Source organism: Ranitomeya variabilis, chromosome 6 (genome assembly GCF_051348905.1).
Source record: "Ranitomeya variabilis isolate aRanVar5 chromosome 6, aRanVar5.hap1, whole genome shotgun sequence".
Classification (NCBI taxonomy): domain Eukaryota; kingdom Metazoa; phylum Chordata; class Amphibia; order Anura; family Dendrobatidae; genus Ranitomeya; species Ranitomeya variabilis.
In genome coordinates, this window is record NC_135237.1 from 208,067,471 (window position 1) to 208,083,660 (window position 16,190).

A 16,190-nucleotide genomic window follows, 5' to 3' on the forward strand; every position below is an offset into this window, starting at 1 on the left:
CACTCCCCAGCTTGGCCAGCTCCTCTGCCGTCACTCACATCTTCCTGCGCTTTCGGCGCCGCCCCCTCAGCGCTGTTATCGTTTCAAATCCGGCGCCTGCGCTGTGTACTGGTGTCCTGCGCAGACGCAGTAAGCTCTGGCCGTCTGATGTAATGGCTGATACCAGAGAACAAAAGACATCCACAGAACACCAGGATGGATCTGCTGCACAGCAAATAGCTGTAGGACCTGCGATGATGTCACTGCCATGTGATTAGGGCAATCACATGGCAGTGACATCATCGCAGGTCCTACAGCTATTTGCTGTGCAGCAGATCCATCCTGGTGTTCTGTGGATGTCTTTTGTTCTCTGGTATCAGCCATTACATCAGACGGCCAGAGCTTACTGCGTCTGCGCAGGACACCAGTACACAGCGCAGGCGCCGGATTTGAAACGATAACAGCGCTGAGGGGGCGGCGCCGAAAGCGCAGGAAGATGTCAGTGACAGCAGAGGAGCTGGCCAAGCTGGGGAGTGAGGACCCGCCTACCTGGCTAGAGACAGGAATTGTGGCTAAGTATAAAAACGTTTTATTTGGGGTATGCTTGAACCTAAAACTAAAAGAGCCACCTTGTTAGAATGCAGCATTACTGCTGCACAAGGTGGCTCTTTTAGTTTATAACGGCTGGAGGGGGGTGACAGAGGCCCTTTAAAAAAACAACGAGACTCAGGAAGAACTAACAGTTGTACTGCCAACTTCCGTCGTGTTGGTGTTATGGGGAGCGGTTGCCTGCTTTCTGTCTGTGGCCACCTCACTGCTTCTTCCTGCCTGTTGGAGTGCCACACCTTCCTCCCCCTGTGTGTTGCTGTCCTCATTTTGCATGTCCTCCTACCAGGATGGGTCAGTTACTATATCATCCAACACCTCCTCTTCCAATTCCATACCCTGGTCCTCCTTCTGACTTTCTGGCAATTGTCTCATCATCGTCCACCTCTTGTGACACATTCCCACCATCGCCGTCATGTGACCGTGGCTGCTTAAATATTTGGGCACCTCTATATGCAATCTCCTCTTGTCCCACTTCAAGTGGACCGGGAGAGAGGGACGAATCTCTAATTGAAAGTTAACAGCTCTTCGGAGTGTCCAAGTGTGGGATTAGTTGTCTCCATGCACTCGACATTGTGGGAGGAAGGAGGAGCAGGGTAAGGAATATGTGGTCCACACTCACGGCTACTCAGACTTGACTGTGTGGAAGACAGGGTGGTGGTGGTGGTGACAAAGTGACTGGAAGCATTATCCGCTATCCAACTAACAACCTTTTGACAGTGCTCTGTGCTCAATAGTGGTGTGCTGCTGCAGTCCCCAGTAATTGTGACAGGAAGATCGAGTGAGAAGATGTGGGTGTTTGTTGTGACCCAATTTCAGCTTGCCCACGGCCTCAGCCTCGCCAACTGCATGTACCATCACCATCATGTCCACTTCCCCGTTCTTTGCCACGCGGTTTGCCCATTGTAAATGGACTACATTATTTTCCATGTTCACTACCAATGATTGAATTTGGAGTGAACTTATATGTGATCCGTGTGCAGGAAAACCACAGTTTAAAATATCTGGCCTGTAGGTATCATTTTTTTTCAACAAAGTAGTAGTCAATAGCTAGACTAAGACCCAGCAAAAACAGTTCAATGGAGCCCTCAAATGCCACAATTTTTAGCCCACAGATCGGTGAGGCGTGTGACGGAGATAACCCACTTGTAAATATCTGGCCTGTATTTTTTTGTCAGCAAACTGGTGTGAATAACTAGGCTAAGACACAGCAAAAAATGATATGTAATGCCTGTGAAACAGATACCCCACTTTAAAATATCTGGCCTTTATTTATTTTGTTTATTTTTTTTTTTTGCAGCAAAATGATGCCAATAAATAGGCTAAGACACAACAAAGAAAATTCAATGGAGGCCTGAAATGGCACAATTTTGAGCGCAATGATATGCGATCCGTTTGGTGGACAAAACCTAGTGTAAAATATCTGCCCTGTAGGTAAATATTCTTTTTTTTGCAGCAAATTGGTGTCAAGAACTTGTAGAGAACACTCCCAACAAAATTTTACAGTACCACAAAAATGGCAGAATTTTCTGCGCACTCTGATGTGATCGCTGTGATGGCCAAACCCGTTTAAAATAGCTGGATTTTCACACTGTACTATGGAAAGGATCTGACTGTATTCTGCAGTGCCAACAAGCAAATTTAGAAAAAAAAATCTGTGTGCTCTGGATTGCTTTTGAATAAAAAAAAGTCAGGATAATGATGCAAAAAAAATAATTGCTGGCCACTGATACCTGGGGCTATGTATATACGGTCAATATCTGTAATAGGCAGCAGTGGCAGCAGACAGTAATGGAATAGTCCCTCTTGCTGTATGCAATGAAGTATGCCACATACAATGCCTGCCTGTCTAGCACTGATATCTATATGCCCACATACACTGCCTGCCTGCCTAGCACTGATATATACAGCTCTGGCAAAAATTAAGAGACCACCATATCAAAACCCTGTCATGGGCAGCCCAATCTCCAGACCTGAACCCCATTGAAAACCTCTGGAATGTAATAAAGAGGATGATGGATAGTCACAAGCCATCAAATGACTACTTAAATTTTTGCGCCAAAAGCAGTGTGAAAGACTGGTGGAAAGCATGCCAAGACGCATGAAAGCTGTGATTAAAAATCATGGTTATTCCACAAAATATTGATTGCTGAACTCTTCCGGAGTTAAAACATTAGTGTTGTTTCTAAAGGATTATGAACTTGTTTTCTTTGCATTATTTGAGGTCTGAAAGCATTTTTTTTTTTTTTTTTCACCATTTTTTTTTTCAGAAAAAAAATACAAAATTTATTGCTTGGAAATTAATAGACATGTTGTCAGAAGTTTATAGAATAAATGAACAATTTACATTTTACTCAAAAATATACCTATAAAGAGAAAAATCAGATGAACTGAAAATGTTGCAGTGGTCTCTTAATTTTTGCCAGAGCTGTATATATACCTGTTTCATGTTGCTGGCTTGCAACCATACCATGACCACGTATGGCCCATTTGGGATCTTTTCATAACACCACTCCACCAAACCCACCAACTGTGACCAACCAAAAATCCGCCACCCCCCACTTAACACTAATTATGCAATAACAACATAACACGTTAAATTCTTTGGATAATTTTAGCCACAGCGGCCAGTTTTATTAACAAACAAAACATAATAATTATATAACAAAAAACATCTGAAAAACTTGAGGGGTAGGGTTCTTGGAGCTAAAAGATCTGGCATCATACAGTTATATGAAAAAGTTTGGGCACCCCTATTAATCTTAAGCTTAATGTTTTATAAAAATTGTTTTTTTTGCAACAGCTATTTTAGTTTCATATATCTAATAACTGTTGGACACAGTAATGTTTCTGCCTTGAAATGAGGTTTATTGTACTAACAGAACATGTGCAATCTGCATTTAAACACAATTTGACAGGTGCATAAGTATGGGTACCCTTATCATTTTCTTGTTTTAAATACTCCTACCTACTTTTTACTGACTTACTAAAGCACTTTTTTTTGTTTTGTAACCTCATTGAGCTTTGAACTTCATAGCCAGGTGTATGCAATCATGAGAAAAGCTACTTAAAGTGGCCACTTGCAAGTTGTTCTCCTGTTTGAATCTCCTCTGAAGAGTGGCATCATGGGCTCCTCAAAACAACTGTCAAATGATCTGAAAACAAAGATTATTCAACATAGTTGTTCAGGGGAAGGATACAAAAAGCTGTCTCAGAGATTTAACCTGTCAATTTCCACTGTGAGGAACATAGTAAGGAAATGGAAGAACACAGGTACAGTTCTTGTTAAGGCCAGAAGTGGCAGGCCAAGAAAAACATCAGAAAGCCAGAGAAGAAGAATGGTGAGATCAGTCAAGGACAATCCTCAGACCACCTCCAGAGAGCTGCAGCATCAACTTGCTGCAGATGGTGTCACTGTGCATCGGTCAACTATACAACGCACTTTGCACAAGGAGAAGCTGTACGGGAGAGTGTTGCGAAAGAAGCCATTTCTTCAAGCACGCCACAAACAGAGTCGGCTGAGGTATGCAAAAGCACATTTGGAGAAGCCAATTTCTTTTTGGAAGAAGGTCCTGTGGACTGTTGAAACCAAGATTGAGTTGTTTGGTCATACAAAAAAGCGTTATGCATGGCAGCAAAAAAACACAGCATTCCAAGAAAAACACTTGCTACCCACAGTAACATTTGGTGGAGGTTCCATCATGCTTTGGGGCTGTGTGGCCAAAGCTGGCACCGGGAATCTTGTTAAAGTTGAGGGACGCATGGATTCCTCTCAGTATTCGCAGATTCTTGACAATAATGCTCATGAATCAGTGGCAAAGTTGAAGTTACGCAGGGGATGGATCTTTCAGCAAGACAATGATCCAAAACATCGCTCCAAATCTACTCAGGCATTCATGCAGAGGAACAATTACACTCTTCTGGAATGGCCATCCCAGTCCCCAGACCTGAATATCATTGAACATCTGTGGGGTCATTTGAAGAGGGCTGTCCATGCTCGGCGACCATCAAACTTAACTGAACTGGAATTGTTTTGTAAAGAGGAATGGTCAAAAATACCTTCATCCAGGATCCAGGAACTCATTTAAAGCTACAGGAAGCGACTAGAGGCTGTTATTTTTGCAAAAGGAGGATCTACTAAATATTAATGTCGCTTTTCTGGTGAGGTGACCATACTTATGCACCTGTCAAATTTTGTTTGAATGCAGATTGCACATTTTCTGTTAGTACAATAAACCTCATTTCAAGGCAGAAACATTACTGTGTCCAACAGTTATTAGATATAAGAAACTGAAATAGCTGTTGCAAAAAATAATTTTTATAAAACATTAAACTTAAGATTAATAGGGGTGCCCAAACTTTTTCATATAACTGTATATATAGGCAAAAAACGCCCCAAAATTTTAACCAACACTTTTTTACCCTCAGCCGTGACCACCAGCTCGAGGGCACCTTGTAACTCTTTTCAGAGCAGACCAAAAAACCCCAAAGCTCCCGAGGACAATCCCTGTCCAGAGCCCATAACCACAAGCCTGATCAACCCCCATCCAATTGACCTTCCTCCAATAAAACATCACCAACTCCAAGAACCCCACCCCCCACCAACCACGAACAGCCCTGACCACCTCAGGCTCGTGAGTGCCCCACCACTGCCAATGCCCTTTCAACTCCCTCCTGTAGGGCGAGCGCCCATAAATCAATACCTATGTCATTTAAGTGCACGCCATCCTCTCTCCAAAAATTACTGACCCCAGCCTCCAACTCAAAATACCTCACTACAATTCCCCCATTCCTGGATACAAAATTCGCCACTGCCCTATTAATGCCTTTCAAGGATCGAGCCAACCTCCATTGCTTCCTAGGCACTATGTCAGACGACACCGTCAGAACTCCCGGATAAGAGACCCACAATCTCAAAAAATCAAAACGGATGTCCCTAATCAATTCCCTAATCGGTTTTGTACCCAAATCATTCCCCCCATGTGCACCAGTAAAATATCCGGAGCTCTATCCAAACGCGCGGCCTGGGAAAATTCTGGCAACGCCCTATTCCATAACATACCCCTGAACCCCAACCATCGAATCACTACAGTATCACGGTTAAAACCTAACTGCCTGCCAATCCGGCCTGTCGTCAGCCTGCGATGCACCCCAATACAAGAACGAATGCCCGAAAATCCAGGTCAATAATGGAGGCCGACCTAAAAAACAGAATAAAAGTTACATACCAGCATAACTCAATATACCCCAAAAAACACCTAACGACGTACGTAAGTCAAATAACGATTCAAATTCCATCTCCCAATCCGTTTAATCACTTCAGCTCCTAAACCCAAACCATCTGCCTCTGTAGCAGGCTAAAAGAGTGAGACCCGCCGAAAATTGAAATCGTGACAAAAAGGCCCCGTCTTGGTGACAAAGCAATGGGCCCAATCTACCAGACCACAAACTCCAGTACTCCTCCAAACAATGTTGCGGGCACATCAAACATCCATCCACCCTCCCTAAGACTACCCGCTTACCCTTTCCAAACTTGTCAGTTTTCAACCACCGAATCCAAAACGAAATGCCTCCGGCCCAAAAATCAACGTCCTCTGCCATTAAACCTCATGCCCTGTGTTTGTTAGGATACACCAGCTCCCCCAATCTCAAAGCCCCAAAGAATGCTCAAGAATAGGCCAACCTAAACAGGGAAGCTTCAAAATGAGAACAACAAATTCTCCCAACTGCGTCTCCCAACTTAGTTAACATGTTAAACGAAATGGGTCTGCGTTTGTCGACGCTAACATTGCCGCTACGACAAACCTTCAGAGCCTGCGTTATCAGAAAAATGTTGGTAACATCGACTGATCCCTGTATCTTAAAACCAAAAGCCAGGCCTGCCATAAATTTATTCACCTTTTACACGGACCAACCCCACTCTGCTGCTTTGCCCACCAAAGACAATACCGCTAGCATCCTGTCACTATCAGATTCCACTTCTCCCCATTGACCCGACCAGCTTTCCCAGATTTTCCAAGCCGATTGGTAAGCTAGTCACGTTGGCCTAGAGATTGAGGCCTGAATCAACCGACCTCCTCGTCCGCAACAATTTTCCACAAACGTGAAGGGCATCCCACTTCTGAGGCCTCCGCGTCTGGCACCAACTCCCGGAAATGCTCCCACTGTGAACGAGATAAAGCATCTGCTATCGAGTTTTGCACACCCGGCATGTGTACCGCAGAAATGTATGCATTCAACTCCAAACATCGCAGCACCAACTCTCTAACCAACCTAATCACCGGGAGAGAGGAAGAAGTTAGACTATTGATAATAGAGACCACGCTTAGATTATCACAGTGAAACCTAACCTTCCGATTTTGAAAAATGTCACCCCAAACCACAACTGACACCACAATTGGGAACAATTCTAGCAATGCAAAACTCTTGTTTAAGCCTTGTTTCCGCCAACACTCCGGCCACAACCCAGCACTCCACCTACCTCCACAATACGCACCATATCCAACTGAACCAGCTGCATCAGTGTACATATCGCAATCAAAATCATTCACAGTTTCCAGCTGAATCAACGATCTACCATTGTAATTCAATAAAAAACGCTGCCAAACATCCAAATCTTCTTTATGTTCTTTAGTCAAACGAACAAAATGATGTGCCGCCCTGATTCCTGCCGTTGCCAAAGACAACCTGCGGCAAAAATTCCTACCAATGAGCATAATCCGGCACGCAAAGTTCAAACGCCCCAAAAGGGACTGCAACTCCTTCAAAGTCACCTTACGCAGTCTACTGATCCTGTGGACTTCCTGCACCAGCAACAAAAGCTTGTCCTCAGGTATCCTACACTCCATTTTCTCTGAGTCAATAAGGATGCCCAAAAAACTCAAAACCTTGCTCGGTCCCTCTGTTTTTTCTCTGGCCAACGGAACGCCAAAAAGCCCAGCTATCCACTCCATGGTCGCTAACAAATTCCTGCATACGACAGAGTCCGGGGGACCAATAAACAATAAATCATCCAAATAATGAATGTGGAAGAAACTCCGGTAACGTCCCTAATCACCCACTCCAGGAAAGTGCTAAACATCTCAAACAATGAACAAGAAATCGAACAGCCCATAGGCAAACATCTGTCTAAATAAAAACCACTGTTCCCAAAACAACCCAGCAAAGGAATACTATCTGGGTGAACCGAGAGCAACCTAAAGGCCGATTCAATATCCGTCTTAGCTAATAAAGCATCTTTGCCATACCACCGTACCAATTGTAATGCTGTGTCAAATGAAGTGTACACCATTGAGCATAGCTCCTCATCTATGCCATCATTAAATGACCTACCCCGTGGACACGATAAATGCTGGATCAACCGAAACTTGTTTGGCTCCTTCTTGGGCACCACCCCCAATAGTGAAACAATCACACCTTCAATCGGCAAAGAACTAAATGGCCCAGCCATCCTACCCAGGTCTACCTCCTTTGCCAACTTATTGCTGACCACTGCAGCATGTAGGTCCGCTGACCTCAAATTCTTGGTAGTAAAAGGAACCGCATGATTAGGAGCCGGAATCCGAAAACCATCAGAAAACACACGTAAAAGAATTCCCGCCTCTTCCTGATCCGGGTATCTATTTAGATAAGGGGCCATCTTTTGAAGCCTCACTGGGGTCTCCCCCTTGACCGCCACCCACTACTGGCTTACCGCTTGCTTTCTTGAAACATTTTGACGCTCCATGAGAGCCTCCATTGCAATGGGAACAAACATGTTTAAATTTGCAGGTGTTCCCATATTTACATTGGCCGTCATTAAATTGCCAACATGTTCCCGATTTCTCTTTCCCACCCTGGGCTCCTTGACCTCCGCTGCCATGTCCGGACTGTAGGTTGCCGGCACCTCCGCTCCCATGAAAGGACTGCCCATACCTCACCAGGGCCATGACTTTCAACCAAAGCCCAATGTCCTTTTGATCCCATTTGATTTCTGGCCTAACCGCCTTCCTCTGATGGAACTGCTCATCATAACGCAGCCACGCTTGACCCCCATAGGTACGGTGCACTTCCCCTATCGAGTCGAAATAACAAAAAAGGCCCGAACAGTTGTCCGGAACTTTCTCGCCTATTACACTAGCCAATATCGCAAATGCCTGCTGCCAATTAACGAAAGTTTGCGGAATCAATTGCCACCTTCTCTTCTACTCCTCCTCCTTTTTACTATCCTCCTTCTTACCCTTGTCCAAATTAAACTTTTCTAAAGGAAGGAGGGAGAAAATCTCTACATACTCATCCTTCCAAATTTTTTCCTTCACCTCCTTCTTTAGATGCGCACCAAGCGGACCCTCAAAGCATACATACACCTCCCCTTTTGCTCTGTCATCCAACTTCACTGTATCACCCTTATCCTTCTCGGTCTGCACTGACACCGATACCCCTGCAGAGGACGCCTGTGCCAACCCCCCTGACCTTCTTGTGTTGCTCGCCACCCGCGATCCAATACCCAAACCCTGTAACCAGGCTCCCACAGGTGATCCTCCAGCACCTTCCGCAAATCCCCTTCTAGACTTCTCAAAAAATGCGACACCCCAGCCAAAATATCGCTAATACCCGACACCCCAGAGCCCCCTACTTCCGCTAGTGCACTAATGTCAGCCGCCGCATTCTGACTTCCCCCAACCTCCCCTGACCGAACCACCAATGGTGACAAATGAGACATGGACATATACTCAGGAGGCTGCGCAGGTGCTGTGTCCCCGCCAGCCGGACATCCAGACTCCTGCTGCTCTCAGTCCACTGGCTGCTCACTCCCCGACTCGCCCCCGTCATCGTCCCCTTGCTGCTCCAGGCCCGTGCCCCTGGCCTCCACATCACCAGGGGGGACCGAGACAGGGGATACTTGCCACTCCCTTGACCTTCTGCTGGACCTGGATCTGTAGGTAGTAGCAGCCTCCCGTAGCCTGCCGCCAGTCAGTGCACTGCTGTCAGTCCTGGATCGAGATCCCAGCAAAGCTTCTTGAGGCTGCCTGCCCTGCAACCTGCTCTGCCGGCCACTTCCCTTGTCAGGTGCCCGTCCTCCGGCCGCTCCCTGAGTACCTGACGCCGCAGACACCGCCGGACGTCTTCCTGCAGCTGCCGCAGCTGCCTGCCTCCCTCTCACCGCTGATGGCCGGGCTACGCTCGCCGATGCTTCACCGCCGCTGCTGGGCCCTCTCCCGGCCTGCGCAGGTCCACAGTGCGCAGGTGCAGGCCGAACTTCCGGCGCGGCCTGCACTTCCAGTGAAGCCTGGCTGGCTGTGGTGCTCCTCGTCCCCGTGGTGCGCCGCCGACCCACGCCAGCAGAGCGGGTGCCAGGATTCCTGTCGGAGGTGGCGCCGGGCGGGTCTGCTGCACCTGGCCTCCGTCTGCCGAGCGTCGCGATATCCGGCGACAGCCGCTCTGGGGGCCTGGTCTGACATGTCCTGCTGCCCCGCTGACCTGCGTCGCCCAGCAATGAAACCAGCTGCTCCTGCAACCAGCCGTCCCTCCACAAATGCGCCATGTCCCACAGCCTGTCCACCAAGCCCTCAACCGACTCCATGGTAAGTCTGCCCAAAGGAGGGAGGGTAGAGGCCTTTTCACGCTGGGTTCTGTCCTGTAAGTGACTTTTCCCGCACTTTTCCCCCCTTGTAACCCATCCCCAACCCCTAAACTCCTCCCCCGCCCCCCTACAGCCAATCCCAAGCCCAGCTTTTAAAAAACAATATGGGAAAACCCTCCCATGGCAATGCAGTTATGGAGGCCTGCATCAAGCTGCGCCCATTCCAGACCCCATCTGGTGAGTGGTTCCACATCTATTTATCTGTACCATCGGATTAGACTCTATTGCGCTTCTTGTCTCCTAGTTTTCTCTCCACTTTTTTTTAATCATTTTAGGAGGTTTAAAAATGTAGCTGTAATTTTTTATTTTTACATAGTAACATAGTTATTAAGGTTGAAGGAAGACTTTAAGTCCATCTAGTTCAACCCATAGCCTAACCTAACATGCTCTAACATGTTGATCCAGAGGAAGGCTAAAAAATCCCATATGGCAAAGAGTAAGCTCCACATTGGGGAAAAAAATTCCTTCCCGACTCCACATACGGCAATCAGACTAGTTCCCTGGATCAACACCCTATCAAGGAATCTAGTATATATAACCTGTAACATTTTACTTTTCAAGAAAGGCACCCAGTCCCCTCTTAAATTTTAGTAATGAATCACTCATTACTAGGGTTGAGCGACTTTCATTTTTTTAAGATCGAGTAGGGTTTTGGGAAACCCGATTTTGTCCAGAGTCGAGTCGAGTGCAGTCGGCCGATTATCGCTAAAAGTCGGGGATCGACCGAAACACGAAACCCAATGCAAGTCAATGGGGAAGCATAGTCGGCAGTGAGTGGAGGCCAGGAAAACACCTACAGTGCCCATTTTAATGCCAAAAACATCCATTCTTGTTTCTGAAGCTTGCCAATCTTAATTAACTGTATAATAATAGTTGGGCATAGGGAATTGGGGGTCATTTGGCAAAAGTTGTGGGGGGAGTAGGGCTGGCTCAAGTTTTTCGTGGGCCCAGGAAATGCGGACTACGTCACGGCGGTGTTGCAGGGAAAGGTAAGTATTTAAACGTTGCAAGTGCTGTGATCCTGAGCAAGCAGGGGGGGGCCCACTCGTTCGCATTGGCACTGGCACAGGGCCCCTCAAAGTACGGCGGTGTGTTTGCATGGCGGGGGCGCCTCCCACCAGCAGCGACACTTTTGCGTACTCTGAGGGGCCCTGTGCCAGTGACGTCGCCAATGAGTATGCCCCCCCACCTGATGAAGGAACCTGCACTTTCATCTGCACCTTCCTCTTTGTCCCTGTGTAAGGTGGTATAACATGCGGGAAGGAGAACCTTACTTTCAGCAGGGTCAGATTCTGGCTGTGTAGAGTACAAGGGGAATGTAGTGGTCTAGGTCAATGTACCAGCAGACTCATTTAGCAGTGGCTGGGCAATGGGCAGGATGAGGAGGAAACAGATATAGGGCCAAAGAATAAAGTAGGCTAAATGCAGTTCAAAATTGGTAACAGGACTAAACAGGCGGCATTGCTTTGTTCAGTGGAGTAGCAAACCCAAGAGCAGCAGACACTGTTTCAAGGGCCTAACCACACTAGTAGGCCAAATGCAGTTTAATATCTGATAGTATAGGGCGAAAGCCAGAATGTGGAAGCTCAGCTTTGTTCAGTTGAGGACAACACCAGGCAGGGGCACACAGACAGACACCTTTAGTAGGCCGGAAAAGCCTATTGCATTTTTTAAAATGGTAATTTGGAGCAGAAGGTTGAAGCTCAGCTTTATTTAGTTGAGGGCAACACCAGGGAGGGGCAGAAGCCGTTAGTAGGCCCTAACCACCATTTTGTTTTTTACAAACCAATTAATGAGAGCCGGAAGGTTGAAGCTCAGCTTTATTCAGTTGAGGACAACACCAGGCAGGGGCACACAGACAGACACCTTTAGTAGGCCGGAAAAGCCTATTGCATTTTTTAAAATGGTAATTTGGAGCAGAAGGTTGAAGCTCAGCTTTATTTAGTTGAGGGCAACACCAGGGAGGGGCAGAAGCCGTTAGTAGGCCCTAACCACCATTTTGTTTTTAACAAACCAATTAATGAGAGCCGGAAGGTTGAAGCTCAGCTTTATTCAGTTGAGGACAACACCAGGGAGGGGCAGAAGCCGTTAGTAGGCCCTAACCACCATTTTGTTTTTTACAAACCAATTAATGAGAGCCGGAAGGTTGAAGCTCAGCTTTATTCAGTTGAGGACAACACCAGGCAGGGGCATAAGCCGTTAGTAGGCCCTAACCAAAGTTGAAGGCCAAATGCAGTTTAATTTCTGATACTATAGGCCGAAAGCCAGAAGGTGGAAGCTCCGATTTAGACAGTGGAGGACAATTTGAATTAGGGACTGCAGACAGACTTAGTAGGCTGTCCCCTGTGGACCATGCATCCAACACATTAACCCATTGCGCCGTAATGGACACGTAATCTTCCGTGGCCATGCCTACAGGTCCATGCGTCTGTTGTCAGGTGCACCTTTGTACTCACAGATTGCCAGAGTGCATGGACAATGCGGTCTTCTACATGCTGGTGGAGGGTTGGGATGGCTTTTCTCGCAAAAGAAGTGTCGACTGGTTAGCTTGTAGCGTGGTACAGCGTAGTCCATCATGGCCTTATTAATAGTAAATAAAATATATAACTAGGCTCTATGAACTTTTAAATAGGTTCCAGGGGTACACGGGCAGCATTGGTGTGGTCAGTGGAGGAGTATTGCAAGTAGGGGCTGCAGACAGGCTATCAAAGGCCTAAAATAACAAACAGTAGGCAGTCATGGCAGTTTTACATCGGTTACATGGATACACAGGCAGGCAGCATTGTGGTCAGTGGAGGAGTATTGCAAGTAGGGGCCGCAGACAGGCTATCAAAGGCCTAAAATAACAAACAGTAGGCAGTCATGGCAGTTTTACATCGGTTACATGGATACACAGGCAGGCAGCATTGTGGTCAGTGGAGGAGTGTTGCAAGTAGGGGCCGCAGACAGGCTATCAAAGGCCTAAAATAACAAACAGTAGGCAGTCATGGCAGTTTTACATCGGTTACATGGATACACGGGCAGGCAGCTTGGTGGTGAGTGGAGGAGTATTTAAAGTAGGGACCGCAGACAGGCTTCAAAGGCCTAACATAAGAAAATGGGCTGGCTGTAGGCACTTTATAATTGGTTCCAGGGGTACATGGGCAGCAGTGGTCTGGCCAGTGGAGGACTAGTGGAAGGAGGGACCGCAGACAGGCTTCAAAGGCCTAACATAAAAAAATGGGCTGGCTGTAGGCACTTTATAATTGGTTCCAGGGGTACACGGGCAGCAGTGGTCTGGTCAGTGGAGGACTAGTGGAAGGAGGGACCGCAGACAGGCTTCAAAGGCCTAACATAAAAAAATGGGCTGGCTGTAGGCACTTTATAATTGGTTCCAGGGGTACACGGGCAGCAGTGGTCTGGCCAGTGGAGGACTAGTGGAAGGAGGGACCGCAGACAGGCTTCAAAGGCCTAACATAAAAAAATGGGCTGGCTGTAGGCACTTTATAATTGGTTCCAGGGGTACACGGGCAGCAGTGGTCTGGCCAGTGGAGGACTAGTGGAAGGAGGGACCGCAGACAGGCTTCAAAGGCCTAACATAAAAAAATGGGCTGGCTGTAGGCACTTTATAATTGGTTCCAGGGGTACACGGGCAGCAGTGGTCTGGCCAGTGGAGGACTAGTGGAAGGAGGGACCGCAGACAGGCTTCGAAGGCCTAACATAAAAAAATGGGCTGGCTGTAGGCACTTTATAATTGGTTCCAGGGGTACACGGGCAGCAGTGGTCTGGTCAGTGGAGGACTAGTGGAAGGAGGGACCGCAGACAGGCTTCAAAGGCCTAACATAAAAAAATGGGCTGGCTGTAGGCACTTTATAATTGGTTCCAGGGGTACACGGGCAGCAGTGGTCTGGCCAGTGGAGGACTAGTGGAAGGAGCGACCGCAGACAGGCTTCAAAGGCCTAACATAAAAAAATGGGCTGGCTGTAGGCACTTTATAATTGGTTCCAGGGGTACACGGGCAGCAGTGGTCTGGTCAGTGGAGGACTAGTGGAAGGAGGGACCGCAGACAGGCTTCAAAGGCCTAACATAAAAAAATGGGCTGGCTGTAGGCACTTTATAATTGGTTCCAGGGGTACACGGGCAGCAGTGGTCTGGCCAGTGGAGGACTAGTGGAAGGAGGGACCGCAGACAGGCTTCAAAGGCCTAACATAAAAAAATGGGCTGGCTGTAGGCACTTTAAAATTGGTTCCAGGGGTACACGGGCAGCAGTGGTCTGGTCAGTGGAGGCCTAGTGGAAGGAGGGACCGCAGACAGGCTTCAAAGGCCTAAAATAACAAACAATAGGCTCATGGCAGTTTTACAGCGGTTACATGGATACACGGGCAGGCAGCTGGTGATGAGTGGAGGAGTATTTAAAGTAGGGACCGCAGACAGGCTATCAAAGGCCTAAAATAACAAACAATAGGCTCATGGCAGTTTTACAGCGGTTACATGGATACACGGGCAGGCAGCTGGTGATGAGTGGAGGAGTATTTAAAGTAGGGACCGCAGACAGGCTATCAAAGGCCTAAAATAACAAACAATAGGCTCATGGCAGTTTTACAGCGGTTACATGGATACACGGGCAGGCAGCTGGTGATGAGTGGAGGAGTATTTAAAGTAGGGACCGCAGACAGGCTATCAAAGGCCTAAAATAACAAACAATAGGCTCATGGCAGTTTTACAGCGGTTACATGGATACACGGGCAGGCAGCTGGTGATGAGTGGAGGAGTATTTAAAGTAGGGACCGCAGACAGGCTATCAAAGGCCTAAAATAACAAACAATAGGCTCATGGCAGTTTTACAGCGGTTACATGGATACACGGGCAGGCAGCTGGTGATGAGTGGAGGAGTATTTAAAGTAGGGACCGCAGACAGGCTATCAAAGGCCTAAAATAACAAACAATAGGCTCATGGCAGTTTTACAGCGGTTACATGGATACACGGGCAGGCAGCTGGTGATGAGTGGAGGAGTATTTAAAGTAGGGACCGCAGACAGGCTATCAAAGGCCTAAAATAACAAACAATAGGCTCATGGCAGTTTTACAGCGGTTACATGGATACACGGGCAGGCAGCTGGTGATGAGTGGAGGAGTATTTAAAGTAGGGACCGCAGACAGGCTATCAAAGGCCTAAAATAACAAACAATAGGCTCATGGCAGTTTTACAGCGGTTACATGGATACACGGGCAGGCAGCTGGTGATGAGTGGAGGAGTATTTAAAGTAGGGACCGCAGACAGGCTATCAAAGGCCTAAAATAACAAACAATAGGCTCATGGCAGTTTTACAGCGGTTACATGGATACACGGGCAGGCAGCTGGTGATGAGTGGAGGAGTATTTAAAGTAGGGACCGCAGACAGGCTATCAAAGGCCTAAAATAACAAACAATAGGCTCATGGCAGTTTTACAGCGGTTACATGGATACACAGGCAGCTTGGTGGTGAGTGGAGGAGTAGTGCAAGGAGTGTCTGTCCCAGTACTCCCAAAATATAAATAGATGTTAATGTCTCGCAAAACAACCAAAACAAAAAAAAAGGTGGCATACTTAGGTACAGGGGTGGGCTCATCTACTGAGTTTCTGACATAGTAATTTGGCAGTAACTATTTAATGGTGCCAATATAGGACACAGACACAGACTACTTTAAGTTGCATCATAGATGTCTACAAATTTGTATTGTCAGTGCCAGACATTGAATGATGTCAGCGAATAGACTAAAGATTGGTGGAGCTGTGCGACATAATTTTGCACGTGGTAGAGCACATTTTGAGCTGGGGTAGGGGGGAACTCTCTTGAGGCCGGCGGGACCGCCCCAGGGCCCCTCATGTTACAACGGTGTGTCTGACGTTGGGTGCGCACCACCACCGCCAGAGACACTACATTGTACTATGAGGGACCCAGTAGCAATGCCGTCAACCAAAAGCGAGCACACCCACCTCTTCAGACAAACAGCAGTCTCACGG